This window comes from Nannospalax galili, unplaced genomic scaffold (assembly GCF_000622305.1).
Source record: "Nannospalax galili isolate Female #2095 unplaced genomic scaffold, S.galili_v1.0 scaffold461, whole genome shotgun sequence".
In the NCBI taxonomy this organism is placed as follows: domain Eukaryota; kingdom Metazoa; phylum Chordata; class Mammalia; order Rodentia; family Spalacidae; genus Nannospalax; species Nannospalax galili.
In genome coordinates this window covers 1,429,560-1,443,081 of record NW_008349975.1, presented here as the reverse complement: position 1 = coordinate 1,443,081, position 13,522 = coordinate 1,429,560, and the positions used below count along the sequence as shown (strand labels likewise).

At 40.2% G+C, this 13,522-nt stretch overlaps 1 protein-coding gene and 1 pseudogene across 1 annotated transcript in view; both read left to right on the top strand.

The window, feature by feature from the left end:
- Positions 1 to 1,846: 1,846 nt before the first annotated feature.
- Scrg1 (stimulator of chondrogenesis 1) overlaps positions 1,847 to 13,522 on the top strand; it is a 28,553-nt gene continuing 16,877 nt past the window's right edge. Inside the window, exon 1 of the mRNA XM_008847137.1 lies at positions 1,847 to 2,057. The gene's annotated coding sequence lies outside the window, so the exon portion shown is untranslated. The remainder of the gene's footprint in view (positions 2,058 to 13,522) is intronic.
- LOC103745217 lies at positions 7,259 to 8,481 on the top strand (annotated as a pseudogene).

The following is a 13,522-nucleotide window of genomic DNA, read 5'->3' as shown; positions in this document are numbered from 1 at the left end:
TGAAGTCTTTCAGTTTTGCCTTCTTCCTATCTCTCGTCAGGATTACTGTGACAGCCTTGTTCTCCCTGTCTCAACTCCCTATCCTCTCCTGCCATCATTCCTTCACTGAAATTGGGGTTCGTCTGCTTTCAACACATTTCCATCATCTTTTCATTCACTCTCAGGATGAAATTCCAAATGTCTGATGTGGTGTGAAGATTAACTTTCATTGTCAACATGACACAAGATGGAATCATCTGGAAAAGAGAGTCTCACCGAAGGACTGTCCATATCGGACTGGCCTGTGGCCAGTCTATAAGGAATTGTTTTAATTAAGTCAACTGATGTGGGAAGACTCAGCTCACTGTGAGCGGCACTATTCCTTAGGCCTTAGGGGGGTCTAAACCATGTAAGAGTGGAGAAACTGAGCCGAGCATATGCAGACCAGCAAGTGAGCATGTGTGGTTCATTTCTCTCTGTTCTTGATTGAGGATGTGATGTGAAAAGCTGTTTAAAGTTCATGTTGCCTTGCCATCATCCCGTTTGGGGCTGTAGCCTGGACCTTTTCTCCCCTTGCTTTTTAGCAGTGTATTTCACCATGGCATCAGAAATGAAACTGGAACACACGATATTTGAGGTACTTCATCCACTTGCTTCTTTTATTTCTCTAATTTCATTTCCTGTCTCACTGGTTCCAGTCAGAGAAAGCTACTTGTCCTGTCCAGAGTTGCCACCCTCTTCCTCACCATCATGCTTCTGTTAATATAACCTGGAATACCTTTTCCTCAGCTCTCGGCATAGACAATTCCTACTCTACCATATTTCTAGTTCCTAGAATACTACTCCTGATAGTGTTTTTAAAAAGTCTTAAAGGAGGTCAGGCATGGTGGCGAGTGTCTTTAATCCTAGCCCTCAGGAGGCAGAGACAGATAGAGATCAAGGCCAGCCTGGTCTACATAGTGACTTCCAGATGGGCTGGGACTAGGAAGACCCTGTCAAAAAAAAAAAAAAAAGCCTAAAAGGGGGCTGTAGAGATGGCTTTGTGGTTAAGAACGCTTGCCGCTTTGCCAGAGGACCCAGGTTCAGTTCCCAGCGCTCAGATGTGAAACTCCAGCCCTAGAAGATCTGACACTTTCTTCTGGCCTCTGCAAGCATGAATACATGTGACTGACATATATACATACATACATGCATACATAAATACATACACACACAAATAATAAAAAATAAATCTTTTTTAAAAGTCTACAAGATTACATGTCTGTAATCTCAGCACTCAGGGGGCTGAAGCAAAGGATCATTGCAAGTTTGAGGCCAGACTGATCTACACAGCAAGTTCCAGACCAGCCAGGGCTACACAGTGAGATCCCATCTCAACAAACTGACAGATAATTTAAATAGACGCCAGAATTTGTATTTGAGTACTGTTTGCTCAAAATACACTAAAATTATTTTGTGTCTTTTTCTGAGACCCTACATAGATTTTTGGTTTAGTTATTTAATTTTCCATTGACTAGATTAGATGGAGGAATGGAATATGAATTTGAATATATATTCTCCCAAGATGTTATAAGAAATCTAAATGGTGAAGGAATTAGAAAACTCACAAGACATTGTAAAAGGGCAAAAGATATTTAGCCTTAAAGTTATGTTAACCCTCTTCCTCCTCATCATCTTTCTCCCTTTCTCTCTCCACCAGCTCTCAACATTTTCTTAAGTTAACAATCACTGTTTTCTTTTTAAATTACCCTGGTTTCAAATTTTGTTGCTCCAAGTGTCTGCCTCCCTGAAGTTCTTGTATAGACGAGTTTCCCTTTCTAAGGATGCTGCTTAGTTCCTTTGGGAGAGCCCGAGGGAGGCAGTTCTTCCAGCCCTGTCTCCTTCCACTCCCCTCTTTCCCTCCTTCCTGGCTGGAGCAGAAAGTCTGTCAATCCCAGGCAAGAGACAAGGCAGACAAAGGTTCATTTGTAAAGAACCTCCTTCCAGTCCCTCCTCTCTTCTCTTTTCCCCAAACTACCCAGTGAGTTGGAGCATTTAAGAAGATTCTTTTGCCAATAAGATCAAAACGAAAGAAAAAGGTATGTAATTTTTTTCTCGATAAAAACATTTTATGTCTTTTATTCTTCTCCAAACTGCTGCTATAGATTAGAGCAGAAAGTACATGTGTGTGCTGAGTAGATGAGAAAGACATAGGGACAGAGAAAGCCTCTAAGGAAATGGTGCATGCAGTTTGAAAAAGCTGGTTCCTGAGATACAGCAAAGTCTGATCAAAAGAGAGTAGAAAATGTATATGCTTGACTGAGAAAGTCATTTGACCATATGTTCAAGAAGAGACAAGTTTCTCAGTCTTTCATGTAATATACAGATTCACTCTGAATTCAGTCCCCCCTGCCCCTCAGAATGATGTAGGGGTGTAAAGTGTCTAATATTGGAGTGTCTAGAATCGCTCTATCAAACCTACATGAAATGAACTGCAATGTCAAAGAAAGCAAACAGTTTTGCTTTCAGAAACACTGATTCCTGAAAAGAAACTGCAAATTCAGGACACAAAGAGGGATTCATTGACTTCATCCTGGGTGTTCTCACCATGGAACGGCACAGGGCCTGTGCTGCTAAGATAAAGGCAATGCTTTCTCCCTTGGGGGCTTAGAAAAATTGCTTTAAAATTTTTCTTAACTTAGCTACTTAGGCTATGGAAAGCCCTTCCCAATTTTGGTCCTTTTCTCCTCTGATGACTTCTAACAATTAAAATGATGCTAGATTGGGTATTAGAATCGTCTTAGCATGTTCTGAGAAGCCTGAAGGCAGATATCCTTCAGTGAGTAGACAGATTGTTTTCTCCAAAGGTGAAGGTATCTTAAGGATTTAGGCTGCTATGTGTATTATCGTAACTTTTGAAAGGCTTATCCATTTTCTAATACCATTTCTGTTCCTTCACAAATGCTTTGAGAAATGAAGTGATCAGGACTTGACCAGTCTAGTTAAAAAATAACAGTGATTTTTTTTTCACTGTCCAAGAGAGTTGATGAATGGGAAACAGCACATCTGGGGCTGCAGTTTTAATCTCTCCCAATTATAATTTTAATATTTCAAGCATCAGGTTTGGGACTGGAGTTTTCACTTCATTTTGCATGGTTGCTTCTTTCTTGCCGCTTTTGAGAGACATCTGAAGAGGAACCGCCCCTTCTGCCTGATTCCTCAACTCTGTTTTCTTCCACTGCTCTGAATAGCAGTTCCCAGAACTGACATCAGCTGCCTGGACGAGCACTGCACATAAACGTCTTAATACTTAAACTGCATCGCCCTGTTAGTTTTGGCCATTAAATAGTTTAGTTTTTTGTTTTTTTTTTTCTTTTTAAGTCTCCATTTGACTCCAGCCATTCGAAAGCTTGCCAAATACTCTCACAGAACTAAAGTTGGCAACTCCCTACCAAACGACATTGGCAATGATTTACTGCTTACTTGGAAATGCCTTCTTTGTAATTCTGTATCCTTTGCAGTGACTTTTTTTCCTCAAAGCAGTACACCTATACTGGGATATGAGCGGTATCATCAACATTAGAAGAACATCAACATTGCTAAATTGAATTTTTAAAAATCCAGTGCATAACCAGTGAAGGTTCTCATAGTCCTTAGAACTTCAGTTTTTCACTTTATTTTCTTTTGCAATTGAATGTACTTCACGAGAAATCTTAAGTGCATACACTTTAACTAAAATAGAAAGTAAATGGAGCAATCTGTTTCAAAATGACCAATGTCATTTCACTCTGGTTGGCATTCGAAAATGTAAAGTTTTGATGAATTGCCAAGGATTAAGATCGGTGTTTTTGGTGGGGAAAAAAATGACAAATATACCCAGAGAATATATTGGCTCTGACTTTTTTTTTCCATTTGCGAAGTAGGAGTTAAAGTTATTTATCTGAACCTAAGTAGACAAGAAGAGAAGGTTTCAGTTACAATATGTAATTTATAAAGTGTTAAAAAGAAAAAAAAAAAACTACCATAGTTGCTTGCCAGGTGTGGAACTTTCCATCTTTGTAGACCAAGCCTGGGGCAGAAACACCACTTTGTGCTCTGACCTGGGTGTGAGGTGCATGCTGTGGCAACATACCTGATTTTCCAGCTATTTATTTTCTCATTCCTTAAGTGAATATTTTCACATTTTTACCCTAAGCTTAGCATTGAAACAGGGTCCCTGAGTGCTTAAAAAACTTAAAGGTAGAATTCTTGTCTTCATACTGGCTTCTCCTCTTCCAGTTCTCAGAATATCAGACCACCCAGGCCTCCCTTTCTTTTTCCTCTTCTTGCTCTACAGTCTTTCTCTGTCAGGCCCATGCCTGTAACTACTATCCCAATTATCCTCACATCTGTAGTTCCAGCCCTGACGTTTAATCTTACATTCAACTCCTGAGCTACTTAATATCTTTATTTAGATGTCAAACGGCTGCCTCAAATTTAATTATCCCCCAAATCTTACTCTTGAAGGTTTATAAAATTGGTTTCTTCCACTTTTGCAGAGGCCAGAAGAAGGTATCAGATCCCCTGAAACTGGAGTTACACGCAGTTGTGAGCCTCCATGTGGGTACTGGGAACTTAATTCCATCCTCCGTAAGAGCAATACATGCCCTTAACTGCTGAACCATCTTCACCCCTAAAAAGTGTACTTTTGCTATATTTTTTAAAGGGAAATCAGTTATATGGCTCTAATAAGAACAATCTAATGGTAAGAAAGCTTAAACAGCCAAAAGCCATGAAATGAACCCAGGAACAAATTAAAAGCATATATAGGTAAGACAAGAAGACCAGAAAAAGCCAGAGAGAGAGAGAGAGAGAGAGAGAGAGAGAGAGAGAGAGAGAAAGACATAGACACAGACAGAGAGACAGAGACAGAGACAGGAGAGACAGACAGAAAGAGAGACAGACAGAGACAGAAAATAAAGAAACTTTTCAAAATGGTCCATACCTTTAATCCCAGCACTTGGTAGACTGAAGCGGGAAGATCTCTGTGTGTTCCAGGTCAGCCTGGTCTATATAGCAGGTTCCAGACTAGCTAGGGCTACTTGGTGAGATGCTGTCTCAAAAAAAAAGGGGTGTAAGTAAGAGCGTAATTGGATAAATATATGACCTTATTTGGAAAAACCACTTTCGGGGATCCGAAGCTCTCTTGACACAGGTGCATTTAACATACAAGCAGGCTCGCTGTGATGATTGATTCCAAAACCATTCATGGTTTCCACCAGAACTTTTGTGTTGGCCAGTTCCTTCCTTGAAGGAACTGTTGTTTCCGTCTGAGCAGAAAACAACAATTTATTGGAAAAAAAAAAAAAAAAAAAAAACTACACAGCTCAGAGAAAACTAAGCTGTAACTGAGAGCTTGGCTACATAGTAAACACTTAGGAAGCTCAAAGCTATAAAAGATATGATAAATGCCAAAGACCTTTAAAAATAGGAAAATCCTTCAAATACATTAGTTGAAAAGGTTAAAAAGAGTTTATATATCTTCTCTATCCACCCCCACCCTGCCCAACCTTTTGATAGAGAGGAGCCTAGTTAGAGACATTAAAGGCCGATAGTTGTTACTTCTGATAAATATACACACATACATACAAACATATTTTAAAATTTTTCTCACATTTATTTATTTTGTGTATGTTACAGGGAGAAGGTGTGTGTGTATAAAAAATAGTTCTTTACAATGAGTTCTTGAGTGTAGCAATATGTGAAACTTCCTTGCTTGACTTTAAGCATTTACAGGTTAGGGTATATTGTTTATTCATTCACTAAAATGGTTTAAGTGCTGTGATGCATTTTGAACAAAATCTTCTTGGAACTTTCATTCAGATTGGAGGAGACAATAAGAAAATTGTCTAATAATTAGAAGGTTGTAACAGCCATAGAAAAATTAATTAAGGTAGTTTCAGAAAGCCAAAGGGAGATTTTATTCTAAACAAGGTAGTAGAGTAGATCTTAGTGAAGAGGTGACATGTGTATAAGCACTGGACAGGATGGGGACTTGGGCATTGTATTAATCAGTGTTCTCTGGAATAACAAAACTGAAAAAAAAATAATAGATATTGCAAAGGGGATTTATTAGATTGGCTTACATAAATTGGACTGGGTAGCCCCAAAATGACTGGCTGTACACAAGAGTCCAGGAAGCTGTATGCTCAGCAGTCCCAATGTGGTAATGAAGGCCTGGAGGCTTCCTGGAGAGCCACAGATCTTCACTTCATACTAGAAGGCCAAAGAAGCTAGGTTCCAATGTCAGTGAAGGATGGCTGCAGCAATGGCAGCAACAGGGTAGATGCACTCACCAGCAAGGAGTGAAGGTGAACAGGAAAAAGCAGTAGCTTTTCCCTTGGAGTTCCTTATATCTGGGCTGCCCCTGGAAGATGCTGCCCACTCTAGGGAAGGGCCTTCCTCCTTCAGTTAATCCTTCCAGGAAATATTTTTACAGACTCACCCTGGAGGCATATCTCTTAGTTGATCCTAAACCCAACCAAGTTGATTAAACATCACAGACATACAGACATCTGGAAGCATCACTTTCCTAGCCGAGGAAATAACCAGCACAAATGCTCCAAGGCAACAGTACATCTGGCCCTGAGGAATTCCTGGAACAGAATAAACAAGGGGAAGAGTAGATTATTTCTGAGAGACAATGGGGAACCAATTTGTCCATGGAGGCCATCACAAAGACTTTAGCTCTTACTCCAAGAACTTGGAATTACTGGTAAAGGCTACTTTTATTTTTCTGAGTTCATTTGGTGTTCTTGATTCTTAGGGAAAAAAGGAAACACTAAAAACTATCTGTTTAGTTGAACAAGATAAACTAGCTTCCTTCTCTTTTCCTTTCTCTGACATAATTATTGAAGTACTGTATGAATGAGGCCCATAGTAGTCTATTCCCAGACTTCCTCACAGTCCCAGTATTGGCTGTTCGTCCTGTGAAGACTCTTGCCAGCTTGTCCTTAATCCATATCACAATATAAGATGGGAAGCTAAACCACTTGACAAAACATGTGAAGATCGGCCTTTAAAGATAAGAGAACAATTTCAGGTTATATTGCAGCAGCTTTATCTAGAACAAAAAAAGAGAAAAGGGTTAAACAAGAAGGGCAGTGTTCTAGTCTGGTTTCTGTTGTGATAAACACTGTGACCAAAGTCAAGCTGAGGGAGAAAAGGGTTTATTTCAGCTCACAAGTTTCAATCCATAATCAAGAGAAGCCAGGGCAGGAGCTCGAGGCAGGAACCTGGAGACAGAAACCGAAGTAGAGACCATGGAGTCAGAGACCCAGGTGCCAGGAACCAAGAGGAAGGGGAAAAGCCCCCTGAAGCACATGGAAGTGTTCTGCTCCATCCCTTCCCACTCTCTCTTCTCCCCCAGCTATTACCTCAGCTTTGGAATCACAGAGAACTATGCGGTGTTTCTGGAACAACCTTTTAAGTCAGACATCATCAAGATGGCCACCGCATACATGTGGGGAGTGAGCTGGGCTCCCTGCATGTCTTTCTACAGGGAGGACAAGACTTACATTCATATCATTGACCAGAGGACTAGAAAGCTTGTGATGACCAAATTTAACCCAGACCCCATGATGGTCTTCCATCACGTCAATGCCTATGAGGAGAGTGACTGCATTCTGCTCAATGTCATCAGCTATGAGGACAGCAGCCTCTATCAGCTCTTCTACCTGGCCAACCTGAACCAGGACTTTGAGGAAAACTCCAGGCTGACCTCAAGAGGTTTGCTGTGCCCCTCCATGTGGACAAGAATGCAGAAGTGGGCTCAAATTTAATCAAAGTGGCATCTGTAAGAGTGACAGCTCTGAAGGAGAAAGATGACCAGGTCTATTGCCAGCCTGAAGTGCTCTATGAAGGCCTGGAGCTCCCTCGGATCAATCATGCTCACAACAGAAGGCCATACTGATATGAGTTCGCTGCCGAAGTTCAGTGGCTCCCAATCCCAACCCAGATACTAAAATACAACATTCTCATTAAATCCTCCTTAAAATGGAATGAGGAGTGCTCCTGGCCAGCAGAACCCTTGTTTGTACCTGCACCAGATGCTAAGGACGAAGACGATGGAGTTATCTTATCAGCCATTATTTCTACTGATCCCCAAAAGCCACCTTTTCTACTTATTCTGGATGCTAGAAGTTTTACAGAACTGGCTTGAGCCTCCGTTGATGTGGAGATGCACCTGGACCTCCACTGATTATTTGTTCCAGATGCAGACTGGGATACAGGGAAGCAGACCCCTTCTGAGAATCAGCTGGACAAGGAGTCGGACAGCCCCAAAGCCCCATGGGCCTGATAATACCAGGCTGGGGTCATGGTAAGAATGACATCACTGGTAGGGTCCTCAGGACACCGAATGAAATGGCTAATACTCTCAACTTGTCAATATCCACAATCACCTAGGAGATAAACCTCCAGGCGAATCTGTGTGGGGCCCTTTAGATTGAGTTAACTGATGTGGGAAGACCCAGCCTGAATGTGGGCAGCACCATCCCATGGGCTGGGGCCTAGGGCTAGAATAAAAGGAAGAAAGTGAGCTGAAAAAAAAAAAAAAAAAGCAAGCTGTTTACTGGCTTGCTTCCCAGCTTGCTCAGTTACCTTCTATATATAGCCCAGGCCCACCTGCCCAGGGATGGCATCCTCCTACACCAACTACCAATTAAGAAAATGCCCCACAGACATGGCTAAGACCAACTTAATGGAAACAATTCCTCAGTTGAGGTTCCCTTTTCTCAGGCATGTCAGGTTGATTATTAAGCTAACCAGCACAATGACCCCTTTTCAACTTGACACACAAACATATCACTATAAACCATAACTTTTCCTATCTTGCTTGTTCCCAATTTATATTGGGATTTATATCACAATATAAAATACAGTACAACTTTAAAATTCCCACAGTCTTTAAAGCTTCAATATCTCTTTAAAAGTCCAAAGTCTCTTAACCATGGGCTCCTATTATAAAATCCAAATAAATTATATACTTTCTTATTCTAAGAGGGCACACTTAAAAACAAAGTAAAACCAAAATCCAACAGTATAAAAACCTCAGTGTCTAATATCTGGGATGTATTCATGATCTTCTGGGCTCAAAAGGCTTGGACAGCTCCACTTGTTCCAGATTCTGCCATCTATACCACACACAGATTGCCTGGTAGGCTCTGGCTGCCTCCACTTTACTCCTATGTCAATTACTACTTAAGAAAATGCCCTGCTGGGCATGGTGGGACACGCCTTTAATCCCAGCACTTGGAAGGGAGAGGCAGGCCTAAGAGTTCAAGGCCTGCCTGGTCTACATAGTGAGTTCCAGGCCAGCTGGGGCTACAGGGAGACCCTGTCTCAAAAAGCACATAAAAGAAGGAAGGAGGAAGGAAGGAAGGAAGGAAGGAGGGAAGGAGGGAAGGAGGGAAGGAAGGAAGGAAGGAAGGAAGGAAGGAAGGAAGGAAGGAAGGAAGGAAGGAAGGAAAAAATACCCTAGATGTGGCCAAGGCCAATTCATAGAAGCAATTCATCAATGAGGTTCTCTCTTCCAAGGTGTGTCAAGTTGATGCCTAAAGCTACCAGCAGAAGCAGCCTGAGTGGTTTATTATGCAGACTGTAATGAGTCTCCACTAATCCTATTCAAGTGACAGGCACCAGAGGCACCATAGTTCAGTTAAGGAAAAGGAGTAGACAAAACATAACTTTGAGAATTTAGCTGAAGTATTGAAACTACCAGGGTAGAATACAGAGAATGTTTAGAATCTGTAATATTTGGATGTCCTCCTTCACATTTTTCTAAAAATAGGTACATAAGCCAGGCATGGTGGTATAAGCCTTTAGTCCTAACATTCAGGAGGCAGAGGCAGGCAGATCTCTGTGAGTTTGAGGCCAGCCTGATCTACACAGTGATTTGCAGGCCAGCTAGGGCTACATAGGGAGGCCCTGCCTCAATAAATTAATAAATTAATAAACAAACACAGTAAAAGTAATATACAGTTTTGTTTCTGCTCAATGTGGAATAACAGAAACCAAATTTGCTTGCTCCACTGAAAAAAGAAAAACAAAACAAATAACAAAGAAAAATATGTGAAGCATTCATGAAGATAATGGGTTTCAAGTCAGGAAGGACTACTGATCCCTGAGATGGGAAATTAAGGAGGAGAGCCCTAACATCCCCTCCCATCCGTTTCCCTAAGACAGACCCCAGGATGCAGCACAGGGAAAGAAAACTGCGAGCCCAGCAGACTCCCTGACTTAAGGAAATGGAGCTGAGAGCCACGGAGACCAAGGTGGCTGGAGACCATACAACAGAATACCAAAGGGAAGATAGATGAATGCACAAAGAGAGAATTCTGGAGGTCTGCAGAGACCCCACTCAAGTATTCAACAGAGTACCTGTCAACATATGCAAATGAGGAAACCACCTAAAGGAAAAATCCCAAAGAATTAGGAAACATACTGTTAGGAATAATCAGGACAATATTGAAAAAAGACCTCATATTTCATCAGAATACTTGGGAAGATCTGCCCTTAATAGTGAGGAATGATTAGCCCTAGAATTAGCACCACTCTGAAACCACCTAACAAATCATAAAAGTAACACTTAAAAGGGAAAATGGTTTTCAAATAATTCAGCCACTTCCCAGAACAAAATTTAGGAAAATTTATAAGAAAATAAAACTGTGTAACATCCAATAAGTCTTCAATGTGTGACATTCAATGAAAGATTACCAAGCATTCAAAGAAGCAAGAAAGTATAACTCACAGTTGGGAGAATAATCAACTAACTGAAATCAAACCAAAAAAGAGAGAAATATTTGAATTAGCAGATAAGACATTAAAATACACATTTTCAAGGTACTAAAAGAAAAAAAAACCTGTCAATCTTTTATACTATAATCAATATATACATCTTTACTTTAAAAAGTAAAGGTAAAATAAAGACATCTTCAGACATACAAAAGTTAAAAAAATTAACCAGTAGCAAACTTGCTCCACAAGAACATAAAAAGGCTTCATAGGGAAAACTGATACTAGGTAGAACTGCAGATCTCACAGAAGAATGCAAAGCACTGGAAATTGGAATGACTGCGTCGATAAATGTATATTTTTTCAGTATTTAAATCCTTAAAATACAGTTGGCTAAAGAAAAATAATAATATATCATGGACCTTATGCATAAAATATTTAAGAAAAATACCATAAATATTGGGAGAAGAGAAATAAAGTATTCTAATGTGTTTATACTGTACACTCTAAAGCCTAAAACAACCATCAAAATGACAGAATGAAGAATTACAGCTTAAAAGGCATCAAAGCAGATAAAATGAAAAAAAAAATTTCAGTTAATCCAAGAAGGAACAGGAACAAAATACAGAGTCCAAATAGGAAATAAACTTGAAAAGGGAGAGATTTAACCTAACCATGTCAATAATCACATTAGATGCAGATGGTCTAAACAGATCACTTCAAAGCAAAAACAAAGAATAGAAGCACAATTGATGCTGATGTCGGCAAGATGACACACTAGGAAGACCTAGGCTCTTCTTTCTCACAGACACACCAATTCAACAGCAACTCCTGGATTGATTTTCTCTTTGTGAGAAATCCAGAAATCTGTTGAGGGGCTCTTACCCTGGGTGAGTTCACAGCTAGCCACATAAAAACAGGCAGGAAAAATGGAGACACCCTCCCAGACTAATCTCCACTCCTGGCACAGTGTACCATATAACCAGGAGAGAACCCCTAGTTCAGCGTTTCCTTGAAGAGTGAAGGAAAGAATTGGACCATGCACACAGTGCCCCCAACTTTTCCAGGTGCCATCACAGGAAATGGCTTCCGTCTTTCTTGCCTCAGAATGCTGAGAGGGTCAGTGTACAGTATCTGTGGCTCTCTGGGGGTGCAGAGAACAAAGCAACACAAAGTCATTTATCCACCAAGTCAGTGTAGAGCAGGAAGAAAACCCCAAGCGCAATTCTCAGGGGAAGGCAGGGGTCAGAGCACACATATAACTGCTTATCTTTTCTTAGTGCTATCTAATGGACTAGCTTATGGTTTACTTGTCTTTGAGCACTGCCAGGACCAGGCATACACTGCCTTCCTGCCTATGAAGAACAAAGTAGAAATTTAAACAAGAGAGCATCATCCCAGCTCTTATCCCCAGCTGAACACAGAACAAGTAGGTGAAGATCCAGTACTAAGTTTTGCCCTGGAGAAGGAGACTTGGGCCATACATCCAATACTACCTTCCCTAGGAACTACTCAAGGGCTTGGCTTCTATCTTGCCTAACTTCACTCTGACAGGCATATTCTAGACACCTGCAGACAGCTAAAAGCAAAGATGGCTGTTTGAAGTAGCATAAAGATTGAGAGCCACAGGTGAAATTCTTTTCCTGTGCAAAGGTGATCCATGAAGACTGGAAAAGGTGATAGGTGTTTCTTGCTTAAATTTAGTGTGCAGATCCCAGTACACATGTATACACATATGTATCAATGAAAGTTAAGAAATAAGGAAAAAAACAAAAGAACAAGATGAAATTCTAGAAATGGACAATAATGACATGGAGATATATGAATTACATGACAGAGAATTAAAAATAACTATCACTGGGCTGGAGATATGGCTCAGTGGTAAAGAGTGTTTGCTGCTCTTGCATTGGACCTGAATTTAATTCCCAGCACCCACATCAGGAGGCTCACAACCACATATAACTCTAGCTCCAGGGGACCCAATGTCCTAGTCTGGTCTCTGAGGATACCCAAACATATGTGACATAAACTCATATAGAAACACACATATACGTAAATTTAAAAGAATCTGTTTAGAGGGTAGATTTCATATTAAGTATTGTTATCACAATAAAATAAAAAATAGACATTTGAAATAGAAAACTACAAATAATTAAACATGGAAGTGTGGAAAAAAGGTTTGTGGAGCCAAAGATCCAATATTACAAGAGTCAATGCAGTTTTAGTCAAAATTCCAGCAGACTTTTTCTATAAAAATTAGAAAGTAAATATTAAAATTCATGCAAAAATACAAAAGACCTAGGCCTCCTGAAAAACTATGAAAAAACAATGTTATCAGGCTAACTGTACCTTATTCAAAGAATTATTACAAGGTGACAGAAATAAAAACTGTAGCTTGGGCATAAAGATGCACAGATAGATGAATGGGGAAGAATGGGTAGAATGGAAAGAGGCCCATATCTATAATGAGAGATATTTGGCAAAGGCAAAGGAAATTAAGTAGAGAAACAACAACCTTTTAAAAATATAGTGTAGAAATTATTGTACAACTGCATTAGAAAGAACTTCAAGTCATATAATTTACTATATTTTAAAAATTAATTAAAATGGACCATGGAAATAAAGATAAAACCTAGAACTATAGAACTTATCGAGAAGAGCATGGTGGCAAATGCCTTTAGGCCCAGCATTTGAGAGGCAGAGGCAGGTGAATCTCTGTGAGATTGAGGCCAGCCTGGCTTACATAGCAAGCTCCAGGCCAGCTGGGGCTACAGGGAGACCCTGTCTAAAA